This window comes from Acanthopagrus latus, chromosome 5 (genome assembly GCF_904848185.1).
Source record: "Acanthopagrus latus isolate v.2019 chromosome 5, fAcaLat1.1, whole genome shotgun sequence".
Lineage (NCBI taxonomy): Eukaryota > Metazoa > Chordata > Actinopteri > Spariformes > Sparidae > Acanthopagrus > Acanthopagrus latus.
The window spans coordinates 24,634,011-24,648,331 of NC_051043.1; the positions used below are offsets into that span (position 1 = coordinate 24,634,011).

A 14,321-nucleotide genomic window follows, 5' to 3' on the forward strand; every position below is an offset into this window, starting at 1 on the left:
TCTCTCTGACTATTCTTCTGGCTTTGCAGCACCCAGCTCGTAACTCTACTATGTATCCTGTTAGTCCTTATTATGTGTTGTTTTTTTTTTCTTCTTATCATCATTAAAAACATTGCTCTGATTTAGAAAACGCTGCTTCTCTGTCAGCATTCATGTAATTCACACTGACAAATCCAGGTAGATTATATTACACATCCTCCTCGTGTCCTCATTTTTTTCCCCCTCATTCAGCCTGGAGGGGGAGATGTGGAGCTGGATTCTGAGTCTGACTCCTCACCCACACACACAAAATCTGAATTCCCTATTTTAGTTATTTCTCTATTTTACAACATGCAGAAATCAGAGGCACTTGTAATCTTCTGTCTCTATGAAGATGAGCCAACAAACCTTTATTTTCTAACACAGAGAACTGCTGCTGTATTATTCTCATGACAATCCCGATGTCAGCGTAGTCTTTGATCAGTATGTGTGTGAATGTGTGTGTACAGCCTACTCTCTGCTCACAGATGCAGCCTGTTACCCTTCACAGTTTTTTTAAGTGTACACACAATGTTCTGTGTATGTGTTTGCCAACAGTTGTAAACCTACAAATACCGGAATGGGGAGTAAGGTGAAGGGGATACGAAAGACACACAATGAGTAAGATCTGAGAAAACATAAAAAAACACACTTAGGAAGACAAAAAGAGAGACAGGAAGGGATGTGGATGACAGAAAAACGAGACACTGATGTGAGGCGGGGAACGTAAAAAGAGCTTGCGCAATCAATATGACATCAGCGGTGCAGCCAAATGCACCCGAGGCTTCAAAACTCATACTTGAACACGCCTGCAAGAAATAAATCCTGCCACGTCTGTCACGCAGACTTGCAGACACCTGTAGGATCTGACATGTAAGCCAAGTAGGGGGAATGTTGAAGACTATGTCATGAAGCAAATTCATTTTTCAGGAACTATCACCACCAACCGTCTCATGGAGCTGAGAGGTTCAATTACCTTGCCTAATTCTAACTGGCACAGTGTTTATCTTCACATTAATATGCTGACACAAGCTCAACAGGAACAGGTGAACACAATTTGCAAAAACGGGGATTGATTATTACCGCAGACGTTCACCCACTCGTACACACACACCTACACATGGTAAGCTAATAGGGCTTTTCCATTGGCATTTTTGCCAACGCAGTCAAACTGCGCCGCGTTGATTCGCTTTTCCATTACCAGTTTTACCGCGCCATGCTGAGCCAAGCTGCGCCCGAGATGGACTTTCTCCGGAGTGGAGGGGAGTGGGGGGGAGATGGCGGAAGCGTGCCCACTCCGCCTCCAAACAGGTTGAGGTTATGTCTTGCGACTGCGGCCAAACCCGTGAAAATCCCCTTCTCCCCCTCAACTAAGCCTGTGTTGTGATTCCGACTCATGTCTGTGCAGGAGACTACAGAGAAAGGCACTTCTGAAAGTCTCTGTGTGTTCAGCTCTCAGTACCTTTCACTGAATCTCTGATGCCTGGAGTTTAGCTTCTCTCCTGAGTCCCTGTTTGTACTTTCAGAGATCTACTTTATTTCACAGTTTCATCATGTCCGCTTTCAGCCGTGTCAGAGGTCTTGTTACGTTACTGCAGGTGAGCACCAAACATTTCCTGGTTTTGCAGTTCCATGATAAAAGCTTATTGTGAAGACATTTTAGAATATGACATGTGTTTCGTAACGAATTAGCAGAGTGGCTAATGTATGGTATGAGTATTAACAGCTGCTCTGTTGACCGCTACTCAAGACAAGCACGCGATTAGTCAAAGACACACCTTCAAGTGGGCAAAACACTGTTGTAATGGAAATGTAAATCCCTGCGGTTCAAAGTCAAGCCAGCGCATGTGTACGTAAAAGCTCCGTAGCAGGCACACAAAAACAAGCCACACAGGCAAGGACATGGGTCCAACACACTCACACAAACAATATGCATGTGTTGTCTCTTGTTTGTCCTTCAGACGTAGTATGGATGCCGCACTGCATTTAAAAAGGAAGGTCTGTGTCTTTTCCAGAACCTTGCTGTGCGGGCAGATCAGGCTCAGAAGAAAACTTAACCCCTCTGCTGGTATCTTTTACAGATCAGTTTAGTTTAGCGACAGGGGATCAGTAGTGAAACCCAGACGTCTTGAGTGGAAGCGGGGGAAGTGTGGATAAAAAAAAGCACGACAAATGCAAACTGCATTTGCGGTGTGTGCTCCCCTATCAGCCACTTCCGTTTCCGAGTTCCTGACACCCTGACCTGGTCTTTTAAGAGCGTGGCTTGTTTGAGGCAAAGCCCGGAGGAAGCAGACAAATATCCAGTAAGTAAGTGGACCTTGGCAAACACACCTGCCGCAGCACAGTGTATTCCCAGCTGTTCAGTTGGCAGTGAGTCCCCAACCCTTATACTTAAAGTCAGTGTAAATGTACTCGGATACGATTTACAGCCAACCACGGAGTTTAAAATTAAAACAAAAATGTGGTCTGTTTTATTCATGTTTTCTGAATACTGACTCCTTTGGACTGCATTAATGAAACAAGATTCAGGCCTATGAAAGACTGCTTTGAAAACTATGTTGGCCCCTTTATGCCTGTTGCTCGAGCTATCAGTTACAACAAAAAAAAAGAAAAAAAAAACAGTTTTAGCTAAATCCCTTAGCCACAGTGTTCAGTATTGAGTTAAGACTGCAATTTGCCACTGTGAAAAGAGAATATGATGAATATTAAAGGAGATTCTACGATGAATATCCTGAAATGGCCCGTAAGGAATGAGGTTTAAGCTGTGTTTTCCACAGCATTTAAGCAGAAGTCGATAAGTTGCGGGGAAACACATTAATCAGCGGTGCACCGTGGTAATTATAACAGAGGCTATCAGTCATAAGGCGGGGAGGGCTTTGTTTGCAGCCACACGGCAAATGCATGTGACTTCATTTACTAACAGACAGACACAAACGCGCAAATTATGCATTAAATTTTACTCTCCTACTCACTAAGGCTTAACCATGATGCATTCTGGATGCCTTGATTAATCATTTAAGACCAATATCTGTAATGAGGAAGGTGAGCGTTAAGTTTATTATCCAAACTGCTCTTTCTAACTAACTGCTGTAATCTGAAAAGCGTCTTCTTGGGTCAACTGTACTTCTATTCGGCGAGAATGCAGATCATTTTAAAAGGCAACTTTTAATGGGCCACATTATACGCTACCGTAGCCTAACTTGTGCAGAGGGCCTGTCAACGCCGGAGCAATTTCTCGGTGGCTGCTAGATGTTAATAAAAGCTGTAAATCCTTTAATTCCCTTTAACATATTTATCTGATATATTTTTCCCTTTCACAGACGGGCTTGCAAACAGGATGAGGGAGCGGAAAAGTAAGGCGCAGAGACTGAGAGGAAAGTGAGTCGGAATGAAAGAACCTTGCTACAGTATTACAAGGAAAATTGGTGATGCTACATTATCTGAATATCAATATTTCCACTCTCCATTTATATTGTTCTGAATCTTATACACCAAGGAGTTGTGATGGCAGCCTTTGCATGTGTGCGTGGACGTGCACATGCGAGTCGGGAGCTAAAATGGCAGCGAGGCTAGCAGAGTGCCCCACTGCCTCGGCTTATCTCCACAGCTCCAGATAAGGGCTCATTTCCCCCTTGACAGTATGAAATAAATGTGCGTGTGTGTGCGTGTGTGTGTGTGTGTTTGTGCATCAAGTGAATGACCTACTGTGCTTAAACTGTTACCATGTAGACTCAGGCATCAAACACCGCCATTAGCATCCCACAATTCTTTTCTTCCCATTAATCAAGCGCTATCTCCTTTTTCATTTCCCTCTATCGCTCATTCACTGCTCTCTGTTCAGTCTTTCCTTTCACATTTGACAAAAAATGCATCCTTTATCCCCGTTTCTGCGAACCTGCACAGGTCCGTCATCTTACCGCTGTCTTCCCCTGCAACAACATTTTCTAATTTCAGCACCGAAATCAGACTGACACACATTCTCTTGCATGCACGCTCCAAGCAAACACATATAGATAGGTGCAGAACTCTGAGCCCACCTCTAGGACCTTTAGCTTGGCCTCATAATTAGATTAAACATGTGGGAGAGTAAGACTTAGATAGGAGAGGAACTTATTTGGTAGCCAATGGCAAACCTTATCTATGACTTGGCTATTCTATAGCCAGCTATCTAGCTTGCTAGCACAACCCCCCCTAAGCTTCACAAGCCCCTCTCTAAGCTTCACACCCAAGTGAGATGAACCAGTGTTTCTCAAACTTTCTACACCATGCACCACCTCAGAAAACATTGGGCTCTCCTCGGCCATGGCTAGTGTTAAAAATACAGCAGCGTTGGCCTACTCCATTCAGCTTAATTTATAGCGTAGCGCCGTTCAGTGCAAAGGTTGGCAGGTGCTGTGGGCTTCAACAGCTCATTAACTTCAGTTTCAACACGCTTGGAATGTTCCCCTCCCAAAAGTTGTTTGGAGCCATATCTTTATATGGAAAAGATAAAATTTCAGCATACAGAGATTCATCAATTTTTCATATCACTTTTTTTCCCAGTGAACTTATGTCATTTTCAAAAAAACATATCTTCCATGTACCACTAGAGGAAGCTGTGGTAGGTGTTAAGCCAGCAAGCTGACCCAATGCTAACATCTCTCAGTAGAGCACATACCTCCTACAGGGCTCAACAGTCCCCTTTAATCCAATCAAGGCAAATCCAACATAAAATAAAGCATATTTAAATCAGCTGGATCCACATTTTCTGCATTTGCTTCGAATTGTACTCATCCTGGCGTTATTCCCTGAGAAATTAATGGAAATATCAAAAAACACCTCAGCACGCAACGTCAAAGAAATTGAGAAAAACACTCCTGGATGAGTCCCGTTATCTGAATCTTGGCTGACAGAAGTACAGAAGTGTATTGTACAGCTTTAACAACCAATACAAATGCTTCCCAAAATCACAAAAGATACATGGCAAATAAACAGACAGTAGACACCTAACACTACTGTCCCTTTACAATGCAATTCAGCAAAGACCTAACTTAACACTGAGCTTGTGTTGCTAGCTTCTATAGGATATTTAAAATGGACTGCTACCAGTCGACCATCAAGAAAATAATTCTTATGCAGAAATTAGTACAGTTCAGTGAATAAAACAATCCCCTCTCAAAGCTAGAATTTGGTTAATATTAATGTCTGTGAAGCCATCAAGAAATACGCTTGGCTCTCAAAATGTTTTTTTTTTTTTTTTTACGAGAATCATCATTGGTTCCTTTTTCGCAGTCATTAGAATCATCACGACTAATGTGATGGCAATAAACTGAAAAACAACAATACAACATGGAGCATTGGTAAATTGTAGCTTTAATGTTTTTTTTGTGGTTCTCAGGGGCAATCATTGTTGCATCTGTAAGAACAAACAGATATCCAAGTGTTGATTTATTCATATCACTCTCACGAGCAGCAGATGTTGTCATTTTGCCAAAGTGATAAGTGAGATTCCGTAGACTCTCACAGCAGGGCGTTATGTTTTTCATCCCAGCCTTGATGGTAGTTCACGTTGTTCATTGTATCCTCTAGTCATTCATTTCCATTTGCTTTACCCCTTTCCCGTTTTTATTTTGCAGTTAAGATTCATGTTTCTTTTTATTTTTTCCCCCCTTTCTATTGTTTGTTTACATCGTGGAACTAAGGGAACATTTGTTCCAGTGAGGTAACTTTTTCACATGTTTATTGTGTGTGTGTGTGTGGATATCAAATATTGTTCTTAATTAAACAAAACAATCAATAATGCTACTTGTTATTGTGAAACAAACAAAAAATATGGACAGATTTTGATATTGAACACACACAGACACAGTGACCAGCTTGTTTTATGTCAGCGATGTTCGACCCCTCGGTGCCCTGACATGCAGCCTACATTAATTTAACATTATATAGAAAAAAGGAGACACACTTCCTGCCTCTGCCGTCATAGTGACCACCTGACACTTACATGCACGCGGACCAAAAACAGACCTCGGGGTGCTTTCAGGGATGTGAAACCACACACATTTAAAAGTAATTGGACCATCGACCGGTGCTGCGTGGGGGCCAGCAGAGTCATTTACTGTGACAACAAACCCCTTCACTTTACAGAACTCACCCACCAGTCGCACACACACAAACACACACACTAAAGATGGACACAAACCACACATGTATGGACACACAATCACACAGTACGTAGGTGTTGTCCTGCTTAAATGACATCTCAGAACCACTGAGGATCATTTTTTGGGGGGGCTTCATGCTTCTCTTGCATTCTCTCTCTGTTGCAAGAGCATCAAACTGTGGCTTTCGGTCTGATTGTTACATACATGACTCGTAGCGGCTCAAAAACCGCAATCGACAGGGGGTGACATTTGGAAGCAACGGGGCTGGGAGAGATGCATACAGCGCCAACAGAGATAAGCGGCTGCGACAAGATCAATGTGCACAGGAAGTTGTAAGAAGTAAAAACCATCAGAAAAGTGTGAATAATGTTGTCAAAGATCTGTCCTGCGCTGCCGCAAATTACTGCCGGTAGACAAAAAAAGGCAACTCCCCATGAAATTGGACCCGGGCAATTGCTGTATTAGCCACCGCACTTCCTCTCACCCCACATCATCAGCTTCACCAGTGAAGCGAGCCGGAGAGATTTGATTCTGGGCTTTTCTAATGCAGCGCAATATTGAATTGTTAGTGCAGACGGCTCTTATCTCCTTGTAGTTTATCTGCTTACCCTTCAACAAACAGCTAAGGAAATACAATATGAGTTTTTATCCCTCCATTCATAAACTATCTGTTTTTCTCAGTGCTAAACTTGTTTCATCTGCTAAACACTGGTGTGTTGCTTCCAGCCTCTGCAGCTCTCTAACACTCCTTCTGTCGTCCCTGCCAGACATTCATATGTCTGTCTGCCATTGCAGTAAAGAGACAGTAGCCAGGCACAGACGCAGACAAGCTGCTGAGCAGTTTCACTACTCCTGTCTCCCTCTCTCTCCTCCTGTGCTCCCCACAAAAAGAAAACCCTCCCTTTCTCCCCTGCTGATGGGTAACGTGTGTCGGTGCAGTCTCCAAACAGCTTGCACACCAAGCCTTCCTTCTGTCCTCTCCCCTCTCGTCCTTTCCTTCGATTCCTCTTCCAATTCTCTTCGGCCCACAGATCCCTTCTCTGTCGCCCCCTCTGTGTCGGTACCCTGTCTCCCTCTCTCCCTCTCTCCCTCTCTCTGTCTCCATCTTCTCACAGAGAAGGGACAGCTTGTTGCAGCAAGCAGTCCAGGCTGCATTAGTATCGTGCTCTGCACCACCGGCTGCCTAATCTCAACCATATAGTCTGTGTGCTCATCCATCCTGCTCCCTCGGAGAAAAGTAGTTCCCTTGCAAACCCATTCCACTCTGTTCTGTCTGATTCTGCTCTATTATGCTGACTAAATGTGCGCCCACACAGTTTCTCCATCTCAATATGCATGTCTGCAATAATTGAACGAACTCGATTCTCTTAAGTCCTGCCCTTTTCCACTCGTTTGTTTTATGTGATAGAGTTTGTTCTAAATTGTTATGATGGGATTACAAAATACAGAAAAGTATGCCCCTATTACAATCACGGTGTCTTTGATAATGAGACTGCTACCTGGAAAGCAATTATATTTCAAAAAGCCACTTAGGCAAAGTTCTGCCCAGCTGCACGCTTCCCTAATAGAATTGGATTTCAGGAAAACAATTACAATAGGAAAATAAATATTACCGGCAAATTACTGATAAACTGTGTAATATGTAAACTAATAATGTAAATGGAAAAAATGGTCCGTCATTACAAAGAGCGGTTGTTGGTTTTTTTCAGGACTGCATTATCTCCTCTTAAAAAACAAAAGACTGACAGCAATTTTAAAATGCTCAGACCTTCTGTCTCTTGAAAGAACCCAGTCACCTCACAAACTGTGATACCAAACTGCATGTCAGTTTCCTGTTTGAGCATTCAGAGCACACGCAGCCTGTTCCAACCCGAGTGTGTATAAGTGCTGCTGTATCTTAACTAAAGCTTTTGGTATGTTTCATTCTAATTCTGGACAGTTATGGCCTCCAGAAAACTACTTTCGGTCTGTCATTCAATCTCTTAACCATCTTTGTATACTAAAAGGGTCTTACGAAGCTTGCCACTGGTGTTGAATTTGAACATTGTTTGCACATTACATTAGCACACATTCTGGTTTAAAGGTTGAATGTGTGAGATACTTGACTGATGAGTCTAATTTCCAATGTGTCAAACACCGACGCTTTGGTTTGGTTGCCAGCCCAACCTACCGAGAGTGTTTTAGAAATGAGACTCCATAATCAGTCTTACAACTGGACCTTTAAATCCTTGGTAACAGTGATTGTCTATTGACAAAGAGAAAAGAAATACACATATTTATATGTTCATGTTTTAATTCAATAGGGAAAGCTCACAAACATGATATTGGAAATGCAAATATAGTTAAATTCAAACTTGCTTTAAGAAAATCAATATGACAAAACATCATAAACATTCTGAAGTACATGTAGTACTCTTGTAGTAACAAAGATTCTTATAAGGTTTGACAAGTTATGGTAAAATAAGTAAATGAGATATTTTGAAGAAGCTTATTTTGATGTACTGGTCATTGCACTGACACAGAACACAAGTGTCAGTGTTTGAATGATTGTTTACACATTTTAATACTCCACATTTGTTTTTGTGTATTCAGCACTTCAATGACCTAAGATGACCGGTTGATGGCGCAGTGACATTTGTTGAGTTGACACAATGAGCAATATCTCAGCTTATTATTGTCCAGCCTGTCCATTAATTGTATTCTGTGCTGTGTCTGCTCATTACCATTCAACTTTGGCAGACAGCAGGAGGAAAGAGACTTGAGATGTTTTCCAAGTGCCTCTGCACATCCTGACACAGCACGGGTCACTGGGATAGCTTTATACAAAATTCAATTCATGTATATCGACTTTGGTTCTGCAAGGAAAGGGGCATAACAATGACTTTAAATCAGTTTCTGGATTGACCGGGGCCCTCTGTGAATAACTACTTGGGATTTTGCATACAGCAGTGGGAAGCATATGGGAGTCGTCAAAAAAACAAGAGGGAGGAAAAAGAAAGAAAAGAGCGAAGGCTGGGGGTGTACTGATGGTAGATGATCTGTTGAGGACCTGAGGTAATAAACTGTACAATTGGTTCTGTAGGATCACTCATATGCTTTTGTCCTCTCTCTCTCTTTCCCTCTCTCTCTCTCTCTCTCTCTCACACACACACACACACACACACACACACACACACACACACACACACACACACACACATGCACACAGCGGCAGTCTATACAAACTGATCATTACGATAGCTACAACATCGAGCTCTGTTCTGATTTCCCAGATGAGCTGCAAGCTGTTTTATTGCTCGCTTGAATTGTTGGGAAAATGTTTGTGTGTTGTGTGTTGTGTGTGTGCGTGCGTGCATGTGTGTGCGTGTGCACGTCAGGGTGGGCTGGACGGCGTTTCGTCGCATGCAAACACAGTTCAAACTTTGGTGCTTTAACATGCTTGTAAATATTAAGCTTCAAATGATTAAATGACTAAATAATTGAAGTGCATTATCATTTAATGTATTTTCTGTCAGCTTTTAATTGAATAAGAAGACAATATTTTATTAATTGCCTCTGCAGTGTTCCTGGAACATCTCTTTCAAATCAATTAACCTCTGTGTTTGAGATATGTTTGGCAACCGAGCACGTGTTTGTCTGTGTAGAAACTAAGCTACATGAAAGAGCTCCACGGGCATTTCTTCCGAAAAACAAAAGTGCATTAAAATTGATAATAACGTTTTGACATAATTTGTGTGTTTATGTCTTTGTGTGTTTATGGTTTTATTGAAAAAAAAGCCAGAGGAAGAAAGAGGCTTACAGAAACCAAACGACAGGAGAGAGTAGACAAAAAAGTAAAAACAGAGAGTGTCAGGGGTGAACGAAAAGTAAAATACAGGGCGAAGTCATTTAAAAAAAAAAAAGATGTTCTCTGTCACCACTTTCTCTCTCCCCACAGGAAAATGAGGAGAGAGATGTCAGACAGTGTAGTGTATGGATGAGGAGGCTGATGGAAGACTGCTGAAAGGTTGAGTATCCAGCAGGGAATACGAGTGTGACCTGATAGAGGGGGGTTACCTGCAAACTTCCTCAATAGTGCTAATGGGAAGGAGAAGAACTTTATTTGAAACACGTCTTCTTCACTTTCTGTCTTTTTGCTTCTCTCCTGTCCTATTCCCTCCATCTCTCTGTGTCTGTCTCACTGGAGTTTGGGATTCAGCATGCAGGTAGGTATAGTTATGTCTCCTGCCGTTCTTTTATTGGCTACCGTATTCTGGCGTGTTACAGTGTGCATAATATCCACACCTGTGGCTCGGTGAGTGCCGTTTCCCTTCTGGTTATATCTGTTTAGCATGGCTTCACACACATATGGCTGCAGAAGCACATAGACATGCACACGGCTGAAAAATATATGTAAACTTATTCATGCATCCCCTCCACACCACTAACACACACACGCGCGCGCGCACGCACACAAAACGCACAGATACACAAATGTACAGACGAAGAAGTAAATCCGTGGGGAGTGGTAAGGGAAGTTAAGCACAGCAGGAATAGGTTTAAGTCATTAAATACCACTGGGTTATGCATAATACATGCCACATATGTGTGGGGGTAGAAATATTGCACATAGGCAGGGAGATGTCACAATAACATGGATGTAAGATATCCCTCAGAATCCTGGTTTTTAAGCGTCGGATCAAAGGATCAACACACACGACACGATTTTACTTTTGTCTGTGCAGCCTTTTCAAATCAGATGCGTGATGTGGTGGTATCAGAAGAAACTGACGGCTAATCCACCAACATGGACAGGTTTTCATCCAGACTACAGCGGGCGTCTGGTAGGAACTCTTCAGAAAAATTAAGGCACCTGGATCACAATTAAAGCTTTGTGATCTTAGAGAGGCAGGGAGCCATGACCCTGCAGAAACTTGACAAGCTCAATAACAAAGTTCTGTTCAATCGGTGGGACAGCACCGGGCCAAGTTGTACCACGTTAAAGTTCATGTTCTTGTTCTACCTTGCATTGCAGCGCCACCAGTTGATTGCTTATTAAGAGGCTGCTACATAAGGCAGTTAAGAGATTTAATTAAAAAAAATAAAAAAATAAATAAAATAAAAAAATGGAAAAAAAAAACAAAAAAAAACCAAGTACATCCACTGCTGAGGCAATTATTCCACTGAAATAAACATTTCATACATACAATTCTTTGATAATGTGCAGGCTGTAAAAACATTTTAAAAAATACTGTAAAATAACAGATTATCATATATATAATTTTTAAAAAAATATATGTTCCCTGTAATTTTAATACAGTTTTTATTTTTTATTTTTAGATAATTCATGTTTATTTTTTGTCAATTTGATGTTTAATTAATGATAGCACCAAAAAAAATCAAATATGCTAAAAAAATATTTAAAAAAAGTTTTATTGTTATTCACAGTTAGATATTTTTCTTGTTATTTTACATTAGACATGTAACTTCACAATCTATTTTTGTAATGTCATGGCTATTTCAAAAGTACAGGGAAAAGTAGTTAATTGCTATTAAATATGCCTCCAAGACACACACAGTGCTCGTCATAAAATCTGAAATCTGTATTTCTACATCTAAATGTTCATCATTTCTGTCTTTTGTTGACTCCTGTATTCTTGCTGAGGAAGAGAAAATGACACCCAGTAAGTCCATATACACAACATCAGCTGCGATCAGACTGTTAAACAGTGTGTCAGTCAGTCTGACGGCCAGTCAGCTCAGTCAGTGCTGTGGACAAGTCAGTCAGCTAGCCAGTAAGCTGGTCACTCAGCCCGTGAGTAAGTGGGAATCGGCTGTTTAAACCTCGACAAGTCTGGTGGACAGCTGACTGCTGGATGTCATGTACTGAACCTCTGAAGAAACAGACAGTGACATATTTGGTCAGTGAAACTGTATAGTGTGTGTGTGTGTGTGTGTGTGTGTGTGTGCGTGTGCGTGTATGTTGTACGTGTGAACAGTTAGGTGCTGTTTGCAGCCATTCTGGCAGGGGGATACACTTGGTGCCCTTCACTTCTCAGCTGTCTAACACTCACTCTCACTTTCTCACACACACACATACACAATCGCACGCACACTCAATCATGTCACCCGTCACTCTGATTCCCGCTGTTCACCGAGGGCCTGTCTCTGAGCCCAGTATGTCCAAAAGCAGTCGTTTTGCTGCATTAACACGTCTCTTGACCTCTCCGGTTAACCTAATACTTTCCTCGAGCAGGAAAAGACAACCGGCACGAAGGAACAGCAGGCAGAGACTGGGAGGTTGGGCGGAGGCGAGAACGAGTAGATGGATAGATGGTTAGTGTGATGCAATGACATATTCCATAGCACAGCAGACATATACGCACACATGCACTGAGGTGTGAGGGTAAGATTATAAGACAGTCAACAAAATAAGGTTAAAGCCACTTGCAACCGCTGTATTACCATCATAAGGCAGCTCAAAGATGATAAAGTTGAACTGATGTGGTATTAAGGGATCCACCTTTTCACATCAAAACAGAATCAGAATTAAATTCAGGACACATAATGCTCCTCTCTTTGTTCTCCACCATCCCCTGTTGATGGTGTTCCTGCCCCTATATTATATATATATATATATATATATATATATATATATATATATATATATATATATATATATATATATATATATATATATATATATATATATATATATATATATATATATATATATATATATATGCCGGGGAAGGGCAACTTTAACGCCCTCAGAATATCAAATGTTAAAGCTGGAGAGGTTTGAGAAATACTTTCTGTGACACTAATGAAAATTTTAAATGTGAAAAGGCTGTCATTGAATAAAAAAAACACCTTCACCTTTGCAACAGACACCACAGTGGATTCCAAAAATGTGTCATGGTTTGACCCACTGAGCTACTTAGGTCCGTACACAGTGTTCAACTCAGTCTAAAACAAGAGTGTTATCATACATATCTACAAACATATACAGTACCATAATGACAGACTATATTATTATGACTCCAGTGTGTTCATTATTTTTTTTTTGTATAATTTCAGTTTAAAACATTCAAAAATTAATTCATTATCAACAGTCGGTGAAGAAGTAACTGTTTTGAAGTTGTTGTCTGTGTATTGTATTGCGGGGACATCGACTCAAGCTAGCATGCTAACCAATTAGCCGTAGCTTATCCGAGTCCAAAGCTCCTGTGCTAGCTGTATTTACTGTGTAAACACCAACACTCCCTTGGTGCTCCGAGCTCCCAGGGTAGACAGCTAGATGAATGGCTAACTAAGCTAACTAGCTATGGGTAGCCAAATTTAGCAGCAGTTAGCGGCTACCCCAGGTGATGTGCTGCCCCCAATTTGTTTTGAGCGTGAATTCGACAAATGACCAGTTCGTACATATTGCACATCTAAGACGACAGAGGCATATTGTGCTCAGGTTTCTCTGAAGTCCCACTTGAGTTTTTAAGTGCTTGACCACTTATTTAGCCTTCAACTGACCACAGAAGATGTTCATATTCACATAATTTCACAATTTTACATGTGACAGCTGCATGATCAAGATTATTGTGCAGTTCCATTAGACAAATTAATGTTTAGCAAATCCGTTTTCCAGAAATGACTTTCACGTGAAACATGGATTATGTTCACAGGTAATGTTTTTTCACAATACCGACGACGACGACCAGGGCTCATATAGTGAATCCACACTTGGTTTTGTTTAGGCAACAAAAACACTTTGGGTAATGTTAGAAAAGACTGTGATTGTAGATGAAATATTCATAAAGTAAACCTACTCTCCTGCGCCGAGTCTTTGCTGGCATTTTTCAATATTTAATTTTCAATCTTTTCTTAAACGTGTGCTGTGAATGCCCTGACACAAACACTTTGTCTTTTAATTGCTATGAGCGCAAACTATATTTCAAGAGAGAATACGGATAAAAATAAACGAAATACACTGTCAGACAATGTTTTCCAGGCAGTGTATGATCAGTGTGTTGCAGCTGGACAGATGTTCTCATTAGAAACCTTGGGTTAAATCGTTTTAGATACCTCTCTCAAGGGCAACCCAGCAGGAGATGTTGAGAGAGCCCTAACAAATGTGTTATCCTTACACGTGTCCTTCAGAACTTGAGCGGAGTGGACGGGAGGCAG

General features: G+C 41.3%; 1 protein-coding gene across 7 annotated transcripts in view; it reads right to left on the reverse strand.

Moving 5' to 3' along the window:
- grid2 (glutamate receptor, ionotropic, delta 2) overlaps positions 1 to 14,321 on the reverse strand; it is a 480,315-nt gene that overhangs the window by 120,281 nt on the left and 345,713 nt on the right. The gene's annotated exons all lie outside the window — the stretch shown is intronic.